We start from the raw sequence: 18168 nt of genomic DNA, 5'->3' as shown, positions 1-18168 counted from the left end.
AATAAAAATCCAACTCTAAGTATTTTGGAGCATTGAAAGCACAGTCTAGTCACTGACTGTCTTGCTGGCCTCTGATGCTCACTCTTCATTATTTAGCTCAGGCAAAATCCTAGAATATGATGGTTAACTTTCAGATTTTGGTTCTGCTCAGACATTCTGGACTATAGGCCTTGGGCCTGCCACATCTTTCATTCAGCTCTCTAGCCCAGTGGCCAACCACTGACCTTTGTTCTGTGGTTAATGGTTTCCACTATGGCTGAGTCTGTGGCAAACTGGCTGGCTCCTGGCTCAGTGTGGCCACCCAACCCTGAAAGAGTGAAAGGCTTTGGAAAACATGCTCTCTCTCTCTGTGTCTCTCAATCCAAGCACCGCCGTCCCTTTGATTAGGCGTTGACGTTCTCACTTTGATACAGAGCAGTCTGTGTATAGGATTCCTAACCAGAGGAATGTGGCTGTCTGTGCTGTCTTCATCCTAGCTAACACCTGCATCCAATCTGAGCTTCAGAGAGGAGAAATGAGAAAACATCTAAACATTTGATTCACCTGCATCTCTTTCCCTCCCTCTACTAAACGTTTCTTGGGGGAAGGGGAATTTCCCTCTCCTTCATCCAGTCTGAATATTTTCATGGCATGTAACTCCATAGCTTAGTCGACTAAGATCAAATAGGAAGACAGCATAGTTTAAACAGTGTATCTCAAGAAAGTATCATTATCATTTTTGCATCAAAATTTTGAATATCATCAGCTAAATATTTTTCTACAGCTTTACATTTTTGATGTCCAGTCCTAATCTTCCACAAGGTGGGAAGATGAATTGATTGAACCAGGGTAAAAAGGTATTCAAAAAGGCAGTAAAAAATACACATTGATTTTTTAACTATTACCCATTTTACATGTTATTATAGACACTGAAAGAATCTTCAGTGGACGTATGCTATCCCACAAGGGGGTTGTACCTTAATTTATTTGAAAGTTGCCATAATTTTCAAAATGTAAGGTATTTTTCAGGTTTCTTTATATCATGGTTTAAAAAACAAATTTGACTAAATTACATGTTGTCTCTTTCCAGAGTATAATACAGGGATGCTGTAAAAAGAACTCCATCGGGAATGGCTGAGATGTGGCCTGAGGACCTCACGTTTGCTGCCCATGGTGGACTTAGGCTGAACACTCTAAATTAAAACTTCTGAATAGTTGTTGAGTTGCTAAAAGGAAAGAATAATGCTAAGAACTGAACTGCCTTTGAATGAAATTAAATGTTCCTATCCCGAGTAACGGCTGAGATGCTTTCCGTAACCTGATTGTATGAATAGCACAGATTTACCCTCCAATCCAAATTCTTGGTAAGCATCTTTGTAAGCCTATGTTAACTTCCTCCTTTTTAATATAAAAACCCCCGCCAATTTTCCTTGAGGGGAATACTATTCTGGGTTCCTCCAAAATCTATGAACCTCATATTCAATTTTAAGACCGCAAATAAACTGCCTTCTTGCCTCTTTATAGTTAGCACTCCTTTTAGTTGACACTTTTTGTGTCAGACGTGGGATATAAAGCAATCTTTTACCCATCTCTGAAGCCACCATGGACTCAAGCAGTGCACCTGCATCAGCCTCTTGTCATCTCTCTGGTGGTCCCAGGTCTGGGTGTAAGTCTTCTTGATCCTGAACCTCCCTGTTTTGCTGACGTTCAGGACTTTATTCTGGCTGTCTTTTGTTCAGTTGATCACTTAAGGGCTTACTCCCTTTTGGTGAGTGTACCGCGATGGGACATTCACAGTCTAATACGGTTACAGGGGAGGATGTCCCCCCTGTCTGGGACTCCTGCTGGGTATATGTACAAAATGTATGTGCTTACCTGTCGTGCCTACTCATGTAAATGACAATGGTATACCGGAGATGACATAAAACTGACCTGGCCGCAACGAGGCACTTTTGAAATTCCAAAATTTCCCTTTGTGTACACACAATTAGAAGCTAAAGGGTCTAAATCTAAGCAAATAGGGTGGAAAGCCTACCTCAGCTGGCATGCTGAAGCTCCCTCGTATGCTTAAGGAACCCCAAGGTTTTGCAAATCTAAAATTACTTCACTTCAGAATACTCTTCCCAAGGGCAGTACTGCAAATAAGGATCTACGCTCTCCTTTAAAGAACCCCACCAAAGGCTCAAGAGTTCTTTCCCCAACCCTCCTCCTTCAGATCCTACTTACCCAGAACTTGTTGAGCTGCTGTTCTTTCCTTCTGGTTCTTCCATTCCTCCTCCAACACTCTCACCCCCATCTGCTAGCTTTCTCATGAAAGTATTTCCCTTTGTCACTATGAATCCTGCTGGCACCCACTACTGAGTAGATTATAGGTCATGGTTCCCTGCAGAATTATGGCACATAGCTAAGGACTTTACCAGGGTCACTGAGGACCCTCCCTGCTTTGTTAAAGAATTTAACCTTGTGATACAAACTTATGATCTAGGTTTCTCTGGCTTGTTATCAACTAACCCACATTTTAGTCAAAGAAAGCCAAGCCAGACACCTGCAAACCATTGCTGGCTGGCTTCTCCCTTTAGACAACACTCAGAAAGAACACTCGTGCATTGAACACCCACTTCTCAAACAGAAACAACCCTTCGTGAAGCGATTCCTTGGGATGTTCTCTGCCCCAGTGACTGTGGAAAAATTCAGTCTGCCACACGAAGACCCGATGAAACTGTACGTGATTTGTAAGTCTTGGCAGGTGTAAATGTTGATCATGGCTCTGCTTTACTCCAATATGTTGACAGCCTTCTGGTGTGCCCCTCCTCTGAAGGAGCAAACCTTTAGGGTACAGTACACCTCCTCACTCGGCTAGAACACAAAGGGCATTAGGTCTCAAGAGATAAGCGTCAATTTGTTCAAACCCAGGTAGGATAAGTGGGTCATTTTTTTTTACTCCCCAAAGGTTAAAGCTGGATCCTGCATGCATCCAGGGTACGTCTCAATTTCCCCTTCTTCCCACTAAGTGCCAGTTCAGAGGCCTTCTTGGGCTAGCAGGTGACTGCAGAAGGTGGGGTTCCAATTTCTCCTTGTACACACAACTTTATTCCATTCTGAAGGACAAGAGTCTTGGTTTTAAACGTTTCTTGGTTTATTGATGGCTTTTACCTACGAAATGAGGATGGGCATCTGAAAGCTAGATCTGCTGTCACTACTCCCTTCATTGTAACAGACTCCGATGCTCTGCCTTTTATTTGTTTCAGCCTGAGCTATACATGCTCACGTGTGCTCGTACCTTGGCCTCTGGGAAACACACTGACATTTAAAGTGATAACAGGTATGCTTTTGGAGTGGCTGGTTATTTTGGAAGGCTTGGGAACAGAGGGGTTTCTTGTCCTTAAGGGGAAATAAAATGAAAAGTGACCTCTTTTCCATTTTGCCCTCACAAGGCCTTACTGGATGCAGTCTTGCTGCCACAACCGTTGGCGATAATAGAGGCCCCAGAGCATTTCAAAGACAACACATAGGAAGGAAGGGGGAACCAGTTGGCTAGTAGAGTGGCCAAGGTGCTAGCATGACAAGATTTGGGCTCCATAAAGGAGCCTCCTCCTGCTGGCCATGCCATCCCCACTGTTAGCTACAAGTTGGATGGACACCTGAAATTTAAAGGCTATCATCAGGGATGGGCAATTGCATGCCACAGTAAAGAAACAATAGAGGTGGGTGTCTGAAGGATGCACATTTGATCAGCACACTGGGTTTTGGTATTGGCCAAACAGCCCCCTGCTCTTCCTGAAGAAATCATGTTAAAATCAGTACATGAAATGACTCATTGGGGAACTGATAAAATGATAACCTGGGGAAAAAAAATTTTGGCAACCTTCTCCCACAGTAGCAGCCAAATTATGTCAAAGGTGTCAGATCTGTCCTAAGTATAACCCAGTAAAACCTATTCATAGTTCCCAAGGCTACTTTCATTTGCCTCCTGGTCCCTTTGTTGTCTGGCAACTGGATTTTATTCACCTGCCTCCCTCTTAAGGGTATAAGAATGTTCTAGTGATGGTTTGCATGTATTCACACTGGGTGGAAGACTTTCTCTATAGACAAGCAACTGCATTGGCCAAAATATTGTTGTAAAAGCTGATTCCTACTTGGGGAATGCCCTTGGAATTACATAGTGAGAAAAGTGCCCATTTCATTGGGCAAGTTCTAAACATTGCTCGTGAAATCTGGCCTGTGCTGCAACGTTTCCACCATGCCTGTTACCCTCAGTCTTCTGGTCTAGTGGAAAGAACCAATGGCATAATCAAAACTCAATTGACAAAACTCTTTGAGTCCTGGGGCCATCCTTGGCTTGCATCGCTACCCATTGTTCTACCAAACTTAAGATCTATACCCTTTGGAAAAAACAAACTGTCACCATTTGAAATCATTACTGGAAGACACATGCTTTGTGACTCAGAGCTATATGAGCCCCTTCTCATCAAGGGAGGTCTTTTATATTATCATCAAATTCTCATTAAGACTCTAAAGATATATGAGCACATGGTTGAAAAATCTTTCCACGGTGGGATCCCAGGAGACCTACATATAGAAGACCACAGTTTACAACCAGAGACAATGTTTATTGGAAAAGACATCTTTTAAGGGACTCTTTACAGCTCAGGTGGCAGGAACTCTGTTAGGTACTTTTAACCAACCTTGTGCCAATAAACTTAAAGGCATTGATTCTAGAATTCATGTTTCCTATTTTAAAAAGGCTTCCTCACCTGAGCGGGCCTCAGAAATAGTTGACAACCTAAAGCTGATGTTCACCTGGAAGTGAAGCAGACATCACCTAATGTAGATGGCTCTCCTAAGACTCTGGACCAGGCTGGTACTCTCCGAAGTCCCCATCCATGAAATTTCCCATTACTCTTGTTTTAATTGCTGTCATTACAGAGTTGCTGTATCACTGTCATTATGTCATAACTGTTGATGCATCAATGTGTCACTCTCCTTCTTATATTCCTTTTTATAGACACATTTTCAAGGACTGAAACTTTTCACAAATGGGTTTTTGCCTGGAATGAAAGTTTAGAAATAGTGATCTCAGCCTTTTGGTTCTTTCATTTTGACTATGGAAAACTGGAGACTTGAGTATTTGGGATTTCGCTTTACAGTTGCAGTTTTATTAATGCTCTTTGCCCCACTACATACAGTGAGCATCCTCCAATGGTTGTAACTCTATATACCAGCACTCTGCTGGGAATAAGCCTCTGGTTCCAATTCTTGCCATATAATTAATGTATTAAGTTTGGGATTCTTTCCCTAACCGAGGCCACCAGCCACCCTTAGTTCACATTTCCCAAAGTCTAGCCACTGGAAGAAATCTAACAGATTGTTGGATATCCCATCAATGCCCCAGATACTTCACCAAATGCCGGAATCCCCTTGCCTTGGCTGATCCGTCTTACTGAGATCCCTCCACCAAGTCTTGCTTCTCCAGGGGAATCCTATTCTGAATTTCTCTCAAATCTGAAATCCCCATAGTGCAAATCTAAGACCGCAAATAAACTCCCTTTTTGCCTCTTAACAGTTCTTGGTCCTTTCATTGGCAGTATAATTATTAGAGAAGCATTTACTTTAGAGTTGATTTCATTGATGCCCTTATTTCTTAGAACTGGTGCTTTCATATCTGAAGAAATATGTGTACTCAGGTCAGTGAGATTACCTTTGAGACAGATGCTAAGAGATATATTATATCACTGTGCCTTCTAATATATATGTATTTTTCCCCCAAAAGAAAATGCCTGTTTCTTTGTGATCCTTTTTCTTACTATATAAAAGAAATTACCTTCAATATTCTTAGTGTTTTATCTAATTCATACCATATGATTATATTTAATTCATATGACAATTTAGCATAATCTCTTATTATAAAGAAGTGTGCAGTTTCCACGTAAAAACAAATAATATATCTTTGAACATAAATAAATGATACCAGTACTTTGCTCTTTTTTAAGTGACTATATTCTGAAAATGCATTCTTTTCTGGGATTTGTCATAGATGCTAAATGTTTTAAGGTCTCTAGTTTCCAAAGTAAAAAATCTTAATTAGTGCAATTCCCCTTAAGTATAATCTCATTTAAAAAAGTGTTTTGGGAATCCATTGTTTCTATGGTAACTAGGAACTCAAGTGGAATTATAACCTGCTGAAGCAGCATCCATTTGATCAATCCCATAAAAGAGAATTAGAAAAAATATTACTTAAAAGCAATAAAGGCATTAGTTTTCTTAAAGTAAAATCTTGGGGAGAAATTTGTCACTTCTTTTTCTTCATTGTGTTACGTTCACTTGACTTTTTCAACCAAATTCCAATATAATATACGGCTTCATTCCAGGAATATGACTTAGGAGATCTTCACTGATAAATGGAAATACATAAAAACAATATAATCACAGTTCAGGGCAGAGGTTCAGAGCCCAAATTTTATCACTACCCCAGCTTCCCTTTGTGTTCCCAACTCTTCTAGCTGTACACAAAGGAACCTAGTACAATTTTAACAGTTAAACATGTATACAGCCTACTCAAATGCGGAGCAGTCTAAATGTTTAGAGAACAAAACTTAGATAAATAAGCTTAAGTGAGGTTTCCTTTTCTCACTTGAGTGTAGGTGGTGGGTCCCCCAGACCATCTCACATTGCTTACCTTTGAGATTCAGGTTGGATGAGTGGTAATAAGTCTACCAGAGAGGAAAGATGCCTTCCTAGACTTTGCCCCAGGATGAAGAGGAGCTTAGCGAGGTCCAATCATGTATCCTGACTTCAGTGAAAGTGTCCTGGGTCCTAGGTATCCTAGATGATGAACAATGGGAATAGCATTTTTATTCTCTTAAAATATGAAGCTGAATGTGGAGTAAACATATATGAATGTGGAGAAAAATGTATGAGAAGAGCACTGAAAATTCTCTCTCCACTTTGTCTTCTTCACGTTACTTTAATCTCTATTCACATGCCTTCAAATATAAATTAAGGAGTACCATCAGATTCAGATTTTTTTATGAGAATTAAATTGATCCATCCCATCTAGTAGGTTCTTCTTAATCATGAGTTCTCTGTTATAAAGCTGTTTCTTCAAACAGCATATTTTTCTATTTAAAATGTTTTATTGTAATACTAAATAAAATTTTGATTTAAAAAAAATATTGTTCATTAGCTGATCTTCTTTTTCTGCATGAAAAGTGGTGTACCCCTAGTTTATTAATTATTAAATTGAACATAGTAATGTTATCAGTCTTAGGATAGTCTGAAAATTGGATAATGTTTATAAAAGGTATTATAAACTCTAAAGGCATAGACATTTTAACTGACATGACTGACTTTATTATCCTTTGCCGTGCAATAAAATTTTCCTATTCGATTTGGACAAATGCAAAGAAGAATCAAATGTATTATATTTTTATTTTACAAATGAATATACCAATTATGAATCTTAATCACAGTACTCAGGTTTGCAGTAACGCAGATTTAATTCAAGAACTAAAACTTTATTTTTCATTGCTCATATGTTAGTATTCTCTTCCACTGAAGTGGTAGATAAACTTGGCACCATACATACAACCCTATATATATAGAAGGGATTGTTCCTTAGTTTTGTTTGTTACAGCAGGCTGGAGGATTAAAGGGAGCCAATACTCTGACAATCTGTGTTACTGCAAACCTAGCTCTCATCACTCTCTTGAAGATGCCCTTGCATTTAACATGTTGGCACAGTCCCCAACATACCTTTTCTTAAACTGCTTATCTTATCTATCTAGAGACACTCATGCAATCAACCTCCCCCATTTTGATGCCTTCCTCGAATACTGCCAATGTGTGTGAACATTTTTTTCTAGTGTTCCAGAGAAATATTTTTCTTATCTTAGAGAAAAAGCTACACTCACATAAATGTTTCTTCAAGGTAGTACATTTCAGATTCTAAATTTCCTCCTTCACTTGTACCTTTTTTGTTAACTTGATGTTCTCTCAAGAGATTAGATATTTAGAATAGAAAAAGTAGGATGGCTTGACCTTCCATCACATTTCTTTCCTACCATGTACTTTCCATAAAACAATAAAAGAATATAACCTTCTACTGCATGAAAGCAAGTACGGAAAATATGCTGGGAGAAACAGTGTATGTTATTAATTCCAACTATCATCCAGGCAGGAAGTTTTTGTAAGTTATTTAAGCACCATGAGGAAACTTGCTTTGCGTTGGTATTAATCAGAATAGTCAGGTTACCCTGAGGTAGCAAATACTCCCTAAATTTTGTGCTTCCAACAATAACCATTTTTGTTTTGTGTTGTTCTTATTCATTTTATTGCAGGTCATCTAGTGAGTCTTTTCTATGTCATTGCTGGCATCACTCTGTGACCTGGGTTGCTAGAGCAGCTGCTATCTGCAAAGTTCTGTTGTTGAGGGAAAAGAAAAAGGTCTTGAATTGTCAATTACACATACCAGCCTAGAAATAAAATTATTTGGCCAAAACAAGTCAACCAAGTGGTTTTGTCTAAATCAAAGAATTTACCTAGAAGAAAATAAACATTTCCACATAATTCCAAAGGTCAGCACAGTTCTGTCCATTAGTGTTAAATGCATTTTCACGTTTGTCCTTATTAAAAAGCAAAATCGTTTAATGAGAGTAGTTAAAATATAGAAGGTGAACGATTTTGACATCCTCTAATTATCCAAAAATGTTTAGACCAACTTAAAATAGGCAGCTTAGTAAATGAAACAGTATAAAAATTGAGAGCTGCTTTTTCTTCTTGACATCACTCAATAATTTTTTTCCAAAATATTTATTAAGTGTTTATTTGGAAACCACTATGCAACTTGCCTTGGATAACACCATGATAAAAAAGGCCAATGTTGCCATCAAGGAATTTAACATTTAATGAGGTAAAAGATGTACATAAATAAATTTTACCCAATGAGTCCCAGAAAACCACCCTCGTGAAAGTCACAAAAACCTACCTGAAGTCATATCCATTGACAACTCCTAGTTCTCTTTGTAATAGATCCCCTTCACCCTGTAATGCAGCATTGCTATTCTTTCTGTCCTTAAGAACCTCCCACCACCTCACCACCTATACCTTCTCTTCCTGGACATCTCTTTGTTGGGGATGTTATAAGTCAGTGTTTTCCGGCTGTACTCTATATTTTGACTGTCAGACTTCTATAATCTGACATCTTATTTATATCAACGGTGCTATAGCTAAAAGAAAACTCAAAAAATCATGATCAAAATTTTACTCTGAGTTTTTCCTCCCCAAATATATCTTTGTCTTGCATCACCCAACTCATTAAGAAACATCACCATTCATTTGCTGTGACCAACTTTCTTAAAGTCACCTTTGCCTGCACTATAGTTGCCACACTTTCCAAACTCCTCATCGAACACTTTAGCAAATGTTATCAGCAATACATTCAACTGAATGTGATGACTTACCATTACCTTCATCATTGAATAAATAAATAAATAGATAAGTAAATAGATAGATAGATAGTAAATATATTGGACCATTGGACCATGACTAAGGTTTGGGTGCTTTTGGTCCCTTTAGGGCATCATTCCTTATGTCATCAATGTGATTATCCTTAGATTACAGAGAGTCACATTTATAATATCCCAGAATCATAATAATAGCTAAAGTGGCAGGTAAAAGTTTTACATTCAATAATTTCTGAACATAGGGACCATTTTTAATTTTATTTCCACTGGAAATTAAAAAAAAAAAAAAACACTACATTGCTTCAGAACATTCCAAAATCATGAACTACTCCAAAGACATATATCTATTATCAGTAGAAACATTGGCAGTTTTGTCCTTGACTAAAGTATAAACCTGTGTAAGAACATGTAATTCAACCTGTTGGGCCAAAACAGCCATAGGTAAAGATGTTACCTCAACAGCATCAAAAGGAGTTGCAATAGTAAACCCAGCACAATATTTGCACTGTCATCTTTTGAATAAGACCCATCAGTGAACCATAAGTCAGCATTGCCTGGAGAAACTTCCTGTGGCGCATCATGAGGAGTCAGGAGTTAGTCCATCAGTGTTAAGCAGTCGTGAAGGACTTTGTTGAGTACCCCGAAAGCATTACTTCCCTTTTCATATACAAAAGGGAAAAAGGTATCTGATACTAGGATGCCCAAGGGCAGGTGGAGTTAGCAACTCTACGTTAAGGATTTAAAAGCTACGTCATCTGATGCTTCCCCCAAAACTGGGCCAAGGTTGTTATTGTTTAGTAAAATTTACAGAGGTTTGACCACAAGAGAGAAGTAGGTAATCCAACTTTGAAATAATGAATTAGCCTAAAAAACTTTACAGTTGGCACTTAGTTTTGGTTTTGGCAAACTCAAGACACCATGAAGTCTATCTGGATCTAGGTGGAGCCAGTGTTCTGACATCTGATGCCCTAAATATCAAACCTGGGTTTGAGAAAACTGCAGTTTTTCTTTGACAATCTTTTATCCCTTTAAGGCTAAAAGGTTTAGAAAGTGGATGCTGTCTCTTTTCTGTGTGTGGAGAGCAAAGACACAAATAATCCACATACTGAAGCTAATAGAAACTCTAAGGAACTTCATATCACCCGGGTCAGCCTTTACTTATTTGGAGAAATAAAAAAGGACTCTCAGTATAACCCTGAGGCATTCCTATCCAGGTGAATTTCTCCCAGATGAATGTAAAACTGTATTGGCTAACTTCATCAGCTGGAATACTAAAGGATGCATTGTATAAATCAATTACAGTAAAGAATTTTCTTCAGGTGGAAATGAATATTCGTAATGTATGAGGTTAGGAACCACAAGGTGCTGAAGGATAACGGTGCTATTAGAGTCCTGGATACACCTCCATCCTCAGGCTTTAAGTTTTCTCCCTGGCAAAATAGGAATATTACAAGCGATTCTGAGTCTTTGAGTAGTGTAATTTTCTATGGTAGACTTTATGCTTTAAAGGGCTTCTTTACTTATAGGATATTAATCACCTCTGGGAAGAGGCTTTGAGGGACCTATCTGAATCTTTGATGGGAGGTGTGCTGTGAATTTTGCCAGTATCAGTTGGAGGTTTTGCCCATAAGAGGGAGGTAGCTGATGAAATAGAAACAAATGATCATTGTTTCTGAATCAACTCTAGTACCATCAGAGACAGTGGGAATAAAATCTATCAAAAGGTCATTTAATTCGCCTGGTTGGTTACTTTGATGATTACTGTCAAGTTCTAGAATTATTTCCCTCTTTTGGAAGAAAGAAGTTCTGGTGTGATACTTCTTTAGATCTTGGCCTAGATGGATAAGGTAGAGGAACTAAGGAGAAAATAGTGTGTATCCTTCAGAGGACTGAAACAAAAGGGAGTAAGTTGAGAGGCGCCCACTATCTGAGCTGTTTTATTACACTGAGGCAGAGCTGTTTTACACTAGAGGAGTTGATTACCGAGACTGTGGCTCTGGGGTCAATTAGGACTGAAAGAGATTCATCCCCAACGTGGAGAAATGTTCCTGCAAGCCAATTAAGATGGAGAAAGGCAGTGAACTAGGAATGAGGATGATGAATTTATGCCCTTCAAGACTGAATATCAAGACTGAAGGCTCAATTATTTTTAATGTAAGTATTCATGGTAATACTCTTGTGTTTATCAAGGTGTTTCTATTCTGTTTCAGAGATCCTCATAGTTCTAATTGTTGTATAATACCACCAATAAATGTTTGTCAAAAATATTTCAAAAAATTTGCTTCAGGCTTATTTCCTATCTAACTCACTAGTTTTATAGAAGAAAAGCAAGCCCTGCAATGAATAAAAAAAAAAAAAGCTTCCCATGAGTAAATTTTTCCAAATACAGATTCAAACATTTCTTTTGATTAGTCTATTTTAATCTTCTGATAGAATTAACTCCACCAAATTATTGACAATTTTAATGGATAAAGACCAACAGTCTCACTTTTAGATATAGTGTCTTCATAAACTCACTGAAATCTGCTAATTTTTATTTGCAGTGTTTCTTATGAATGGTGGTAACCTCAGACACTTGAAATGAATTAAGGAAAAATAATATTTCAATATCTTTTAAGTGAATAATTTTCCTACACTTTCACTAATTTAAACTGGAAAGATATCCCCATGTTTTTTTCTGAAATAATATCTAAAAGCTAATTTAAATTTCCAATATGCTGATAATTTTTTTATTATATATGGACATTTTCTTTTAAATCCCGAGTGTCAAGGCACTGTTGATATTTTGGGGGATGGTTCACCTCAAGAGACTCTTACATCCACACTAAATTGTTTAAACTTCTCAAAGTTTTATCTATACTTTACTTCAGTCCCAGAATTGATGGTATATTGAAATACTTTGAGTTACTTGTGCATTTTCCAATTGATTTCTTTGGTGATAAATGTGCACTGTGAGTGTGAGCTTTGTAATGGCTTCCATGGGGTTTGGTGACTGATGGTTCTTTCTTGATATACAGCTTGCCTGTTCTGGAGCTCTGGAGGGCTAAGGTATTGTCATGGCAGCTCTATAAATTTACATTTCTTCCTAATATTAAGGAAAAGCCTAATACTCTATTCCAGGACACTTTTCATTTCCTATTTTTGTCTACATGAATGGTAAAAATCCTACAAGAATAGCTCATGTAGAGATACTGGAATTTCCCAAAAGATTTTTTTTTAGCACTTTAATGAAGACTCAGTACACAAACAATGAGCTGGGGAATAGAGGAAGTTAACAAAATGTGTATGTTTATTATATCATTAAATATAATTATAATGTAATTTTTTAACTTGTCAGGGGTCTGAAATGAAGCAAAAAGAAGTAAAACCTTTGTGTCCAGAGTCTCACAATGTTTTATCAATGATAATTTTTTCCCTATAATTCTTGAAATATATTATCTTGTCTGATTAAGAAAATTATACCCTTTTTTGTTAACTGAAAGATCACTGAACATTTCAGAAGTGAGAAGTAAATCTGAGTATTTCATTGTTACAGCTCAAGACAGAATAATTTTGTATTGATTTTTAAGGAAAATTTTAACCTGAACTGGCAAAGAGCTTTGTATTTGGTGTTTCCACTTCATATTTTTTAGATAAGTCCTGCAAATTACCAAAAAAAATAGTTTTCAGTGTATTTCTAAATTCTAATGAAACATACTGGCAAATATTATGGAGAAATATGTCCTCTCCTGACCAAATAAAACCTTTTTGCAAAGCAAATGGCTTATTTTTACAATGTGACTTAAAATTCTGTGTGCCAATTTCTTCTTTTACAAAGAATAATACTAAATAAATTAAACTCATGAGCTTTCCAGTTGCAAAAAACATCTCTGCCAAGAAGAAAATTCTGCTCATAGCTGAAAAATGTGTCTTATGGGAGGAAAGTACAGTAGAGTTTGCTTCCTTTTCTAAAACATGCATTTCTAATATGCTGCTGGAGGGTAAAATATATCTCCCAGTGGAACATGACATGATTCTCTTCACTCTAGTTTATGTTTCCAATCTATTGCTCCATAGATTTTTCAGAATGGAGCAATCTTGAAATATATTATTTTAGTCACCTGTAATTTGGATAAAGTAGAAATGTGCTAAGACACATGAGAGCATGAATAAATATAAATACAGGATAATCCTCATAAGGAAATGAGAAATAAACAGAAAAATGGTAACAGTAATGTCATGGGAAGCTACCAATAATTAGAGGTGTAAGGATTTTATATCTCAATAAAAGAGATATAAATATGTCAAAATATGTTTATGGATATATTTTAGTTGATTTTCCCTAAGTAGTAGACACAGTCCAGAAATAAGTCATTTATAGAATATAAGGGGAGGTATTAAAAAGCATTATGGTGACTTCTGGTTTCAGATCCAATGGGAGAAAAAGTTTGAATGTAATTACTTTCATTATTATGATACAAACAAAACAAAACTAAACTAAACTAAACTACCTGAAAATCAATTACTTTTTGAGGACTCATCAGAAAACATTGAAAGGCAACTGCTACACTAAGATATGAAAGTTGGATGAATCCAGAGTCTAAGAAAAGATTTGCCCACTTGGAACCAACAGGAGGAATATTACAACAGTAGAAGTTCTCCTGGAGGAGTGATGGATCTGAATTCCACATGGGGCTCCCCAGCCAAGTTTTGCACCAGGAATGAGACCAAAAAAAATTGAATCTTGAAAACCAGCAGAATTTACATTCAAGAGATTCAGAGGACTATAAGAAATAAAGACTCCATTCCTAGAAGGCTGAATGCAAATTCTTACATGCTCTGAGTCCCAGTGCAGAGCAGGCAGTAGTTTGAAAGGCACCTGGATCAGTCCTACTTATTTGATGCTGGAGAGCCTACCAATGGCATGAGGCAGCTGGGACTCCCCTTGGGGACAAAGATGCTAGCAGCAGCCATTTTTAGGCTCTTGTTTTACCATGCTAACACTTGTTCTGCCAAGTGCCATTTTTAAAACATTGCTCTGGCTTATAGCACCAGAGCTTGGCCCCTCCCACCAATGGACCCAGATAAGACTCATGCCACTTGGCCTCAACAGCAGTGCTAAGAATTGATTGTGTCCACCAGTGGTCCACAGCAGCCACACAAGGCAGAGCCCTGCAGCTAGCCAGGAGTAGGGTTAGCCCTACCCACTGGCATACCAACAGAAGTCAGCCCCACCACAAGAGAAGGCTGTATTCAGCCCACATAGGAAACACCTCTGGGACATTTAGCTAGTGGCTAGATGAGAGCATGCTGATTGGGCCCCATGGGACATTTTCTACGCAAATCACCATAGGTATAAATACAGAGAACTAGCAACATGAGGAGACACAAAAATGTGTTTGAAATAAAAAAATAATACAAAATCTCAGAAAAAGAATTACATAAATTAGAGATACTCTACTATTTTAAATAGTTCAAGGTAATGATCATAAAGATTCTCACTGATCTCAAGAGAAGAGTGAATGAACACAGTGATTACTTCTACAAAGAATTAAAAAATATTTCAACATCACAGAAACATAAAAAAATCATAAGAGAATACTATGAAAAGTATATGGCAAAAAATTGGACAACTTAGAAGAAATGGACAAATTTCTAGAAATATATGATCCACCAAAACTGAATCAAGAAGAAATAGATCATTTAAACAGACAAATCACTAGAAGTGAAATAGAATCAGCAATAAAAAAACATTCCTGCAAACAAAAGTCCAGAACCAGATGGCTTCACTGGGGAATTCTAACAAATATACAAAGAAGAACTCATACTGATCCTTTCCAAACTATTCCAAAAGATTGAAGAGGAAGGTATATTCCAAACTCATTCTATGAAGCCACCATCACCTTGACACCAAAGCCAAAAAAAGACACTACCAAAAATGAAAGCTATAGGGTAATATTGTTGATGAACATAGATGCAAAAATCTTCAGTGAAATATTAAACAGAACCCAACAACACATTAAAAAAGATCATACACCATGATCAAATTGGGTTCATCCCAGGGACACAAGTATGGTTCAACATACACAAATTAATCAACATGATACACCACATGAACAAAAGATAGGAAAAAAAATCACATGATCATCTCAATAGATGCAGGAAAAGTATTTGATAAAATTCAACATCTATTCATGATAAAAACTCTTACCAAAGTGGATATAGAGGGAACATATCTCAACATAATAAAAGCATTTATGACAACCTACAGCCAGCATAATACTCAATGGTGAAAAGCTGAAAGCCTTTCCACTAAAATCTAGAACAAGACAGGATGCCTACTCTCACCACTTCTATTCAATATAGTATTGGAAGTACTAGCCATTGCAATTAGACAAGAAAAAGAAATAAAAGGTATCCAAATTGGAAGAGAAGAGGTAAAATTGTCATTATATGCAGATGACATACTATACATAGGAAATCCAAAAGGCTCCACACAAACATCTACTAGAGCTAATAACAACAACAACAAAACTCAGCAAGGTAGTAGAATACAAGATTAACATACAGAAATCAGTGGCATTTCTTTACACTAACAATGAAATGCCAGGAAAAGGAAAGAAAATAAGCAATCCCTTTTAAAATTGCATCCAAAAAAATAAATACTTAGGAATAAATCTGACCAAGGAAGTGAAAGGCTTATATGTGAAGAACTACAAAACACTGACTAAGAAAATTAAAGATGACTTAAAAAAATGGAAAGATATCCATGTTATTGGATTGAAAGAATTAATAATGTTAAAATGGCCATACTACCCAAAGCAATCTACAGATTTAATGAGATCCCTATCAAATTACCCATGATATTTTCCACAGAATTAGAGCAAACTAACATTTATACGGAATCACAAAAGACTGAGAATTGTCAAAGCATTACTGAAGAAAAAGAATGAAGCTATTGTACAACAGAGCTACAGTAATCAAAACAGCAGAGTATTGGTACAAAAACAGATAAATGGATCAACGGAACAGAATAGAGAACCCAGAAACAAATTCGCAAACTTTTGGTCAATTAATCTTTGATAAAGGAGGCCAGAACTTACTGGAGTAAAGACAGTCTCTTCAGCAAATGGTGTTGGGAAAATTGGACAGTTGCATGCAAATCAATGAAGTTAGAATACTCCCTTACACCATACAGAAAAATAAACTCAAAATGGCTTAAAGACTTAAACATAAGACAAGACACTATAAATATCTTAGAAGAAAACATAGGCAAAACATTTTCTGATATAAATCTCAGCAGTGTTCTCCTAGGGCAGTCTACCCAGGCAATACAAATAAAAGCAAAAATAAACAAATGGGACCTAATTAAACTTACAAGCTTTTGCACAGTAAAGGAAACAAACAAAACAAAACAACCTATGAAATGGGTGAAAATATTTGCAAAAGATGTTACTGACTAGGGCTTAATTTCCAGAATATATAAACAGCTTATACAACTTAATAAGAAAAAAGCAAACAACCCAATCTAAAAATTGGCAGAAGATTAAACAAGCAATTCTCCAGTGAAGACATACAAATTGCCAATAGGCTCATGAAAAAATGCTCAGTATACCTAGTTATCAGAGAAAAGCAAATTAAAACTACAATTATTTATCACCTCACTACAGTCAGGTAGTCAGAATGGCCATAATTTAGAAGTCCACAAACAATAAATGCTGGAGAGGATGTGGATAAAAGGGAACCCCTCTTGTACTGTTGATGGGAATGTAGTTTGGTGCAGCCATTATGGAAAATAGTATGGAGATTCCTCAAAAGACTAAAAGTAGACTTACCATATGATCCAGCAATCCCACTCCTGGGCATATATCCTGAGGGAACTCTACTTTGAAAAGATACATGCACCTCAATGTTCATAGCAGCACTATTTACAATAGCCAAGATATGGAAACAACCTAAATGTCTGTGGACAGATGACTAGATAAAGAAGCTGTGGTATATTTATACAATGGAATACTACTCAGCCACAAAAAATAATAAAATAATTCCATTTGCAGCAACATGGATGGACCATCAAATCATAAGAAAAAATACAAGAGAAAGAAAGCAACAGAGAACTATAAAAACAATAAAAAAAAACTTTTAAAATGGCATTAAGTACTTACTAATCAATAATTACTGTAAATGTAAATGACAAAATGCTCTAGTCAAAAGATATAATATGGCTGAATGAAAAAGAAGAATAAGACCCACATATATGCTGCCTAAAAGAGATTTACTTTAGAGCTAAAGACATGCACTGACTGAAAGTGAGTGGATGGTAATAAACGTTCCATGCAAAAAGAAATTGAAAAGAAGTTAGGGTGGCAATACTTACCAGACAAAGTAGCCTTCAAAACAAAGAGTGGAGCAAGGGACAAAGAAGGACATTACATAATATTAAAGAGATTTATTCAAGAAAAAGATATAACACTTGTAGATATATATACACATAAAAGAAGAACACCTATCATATAAAGGAAATATTAACAGACAGAAAGGGAGAAATTGACAGTCACATAATGTTAGTAGGAGACTTTAACATCCCACTTAATGGAGAGATCATCCAGATAGGATATTAATAAGGGAATCCTTGAATTAAATGACTCATTAAACCAGACAGAATTAATAAGTATCTACAGAACATTCCATTCAAAACCAGCAGAATATATCTTCTTTCCAAGTGAACATGAAATAGTCTCCAGGATAG

The sequence above is a fragment of the Camelus bactrianus genome, chromosome 8 (genome assembly GCF_048773025.1).
Source record: "Camelus bactrianus isolate YW-2024 breed Bactrian camel chromosome 8, ASM4877302v1, whole genome shotgun sequence".
NCBI lineage: Eukaryota > Metazoa > Chordata > Mammalia > Artiodactyla > Camelidae > Camelus > Camelus bactrianus.
Note: the sequence above shows the minus strand (reverse complement) of the source record.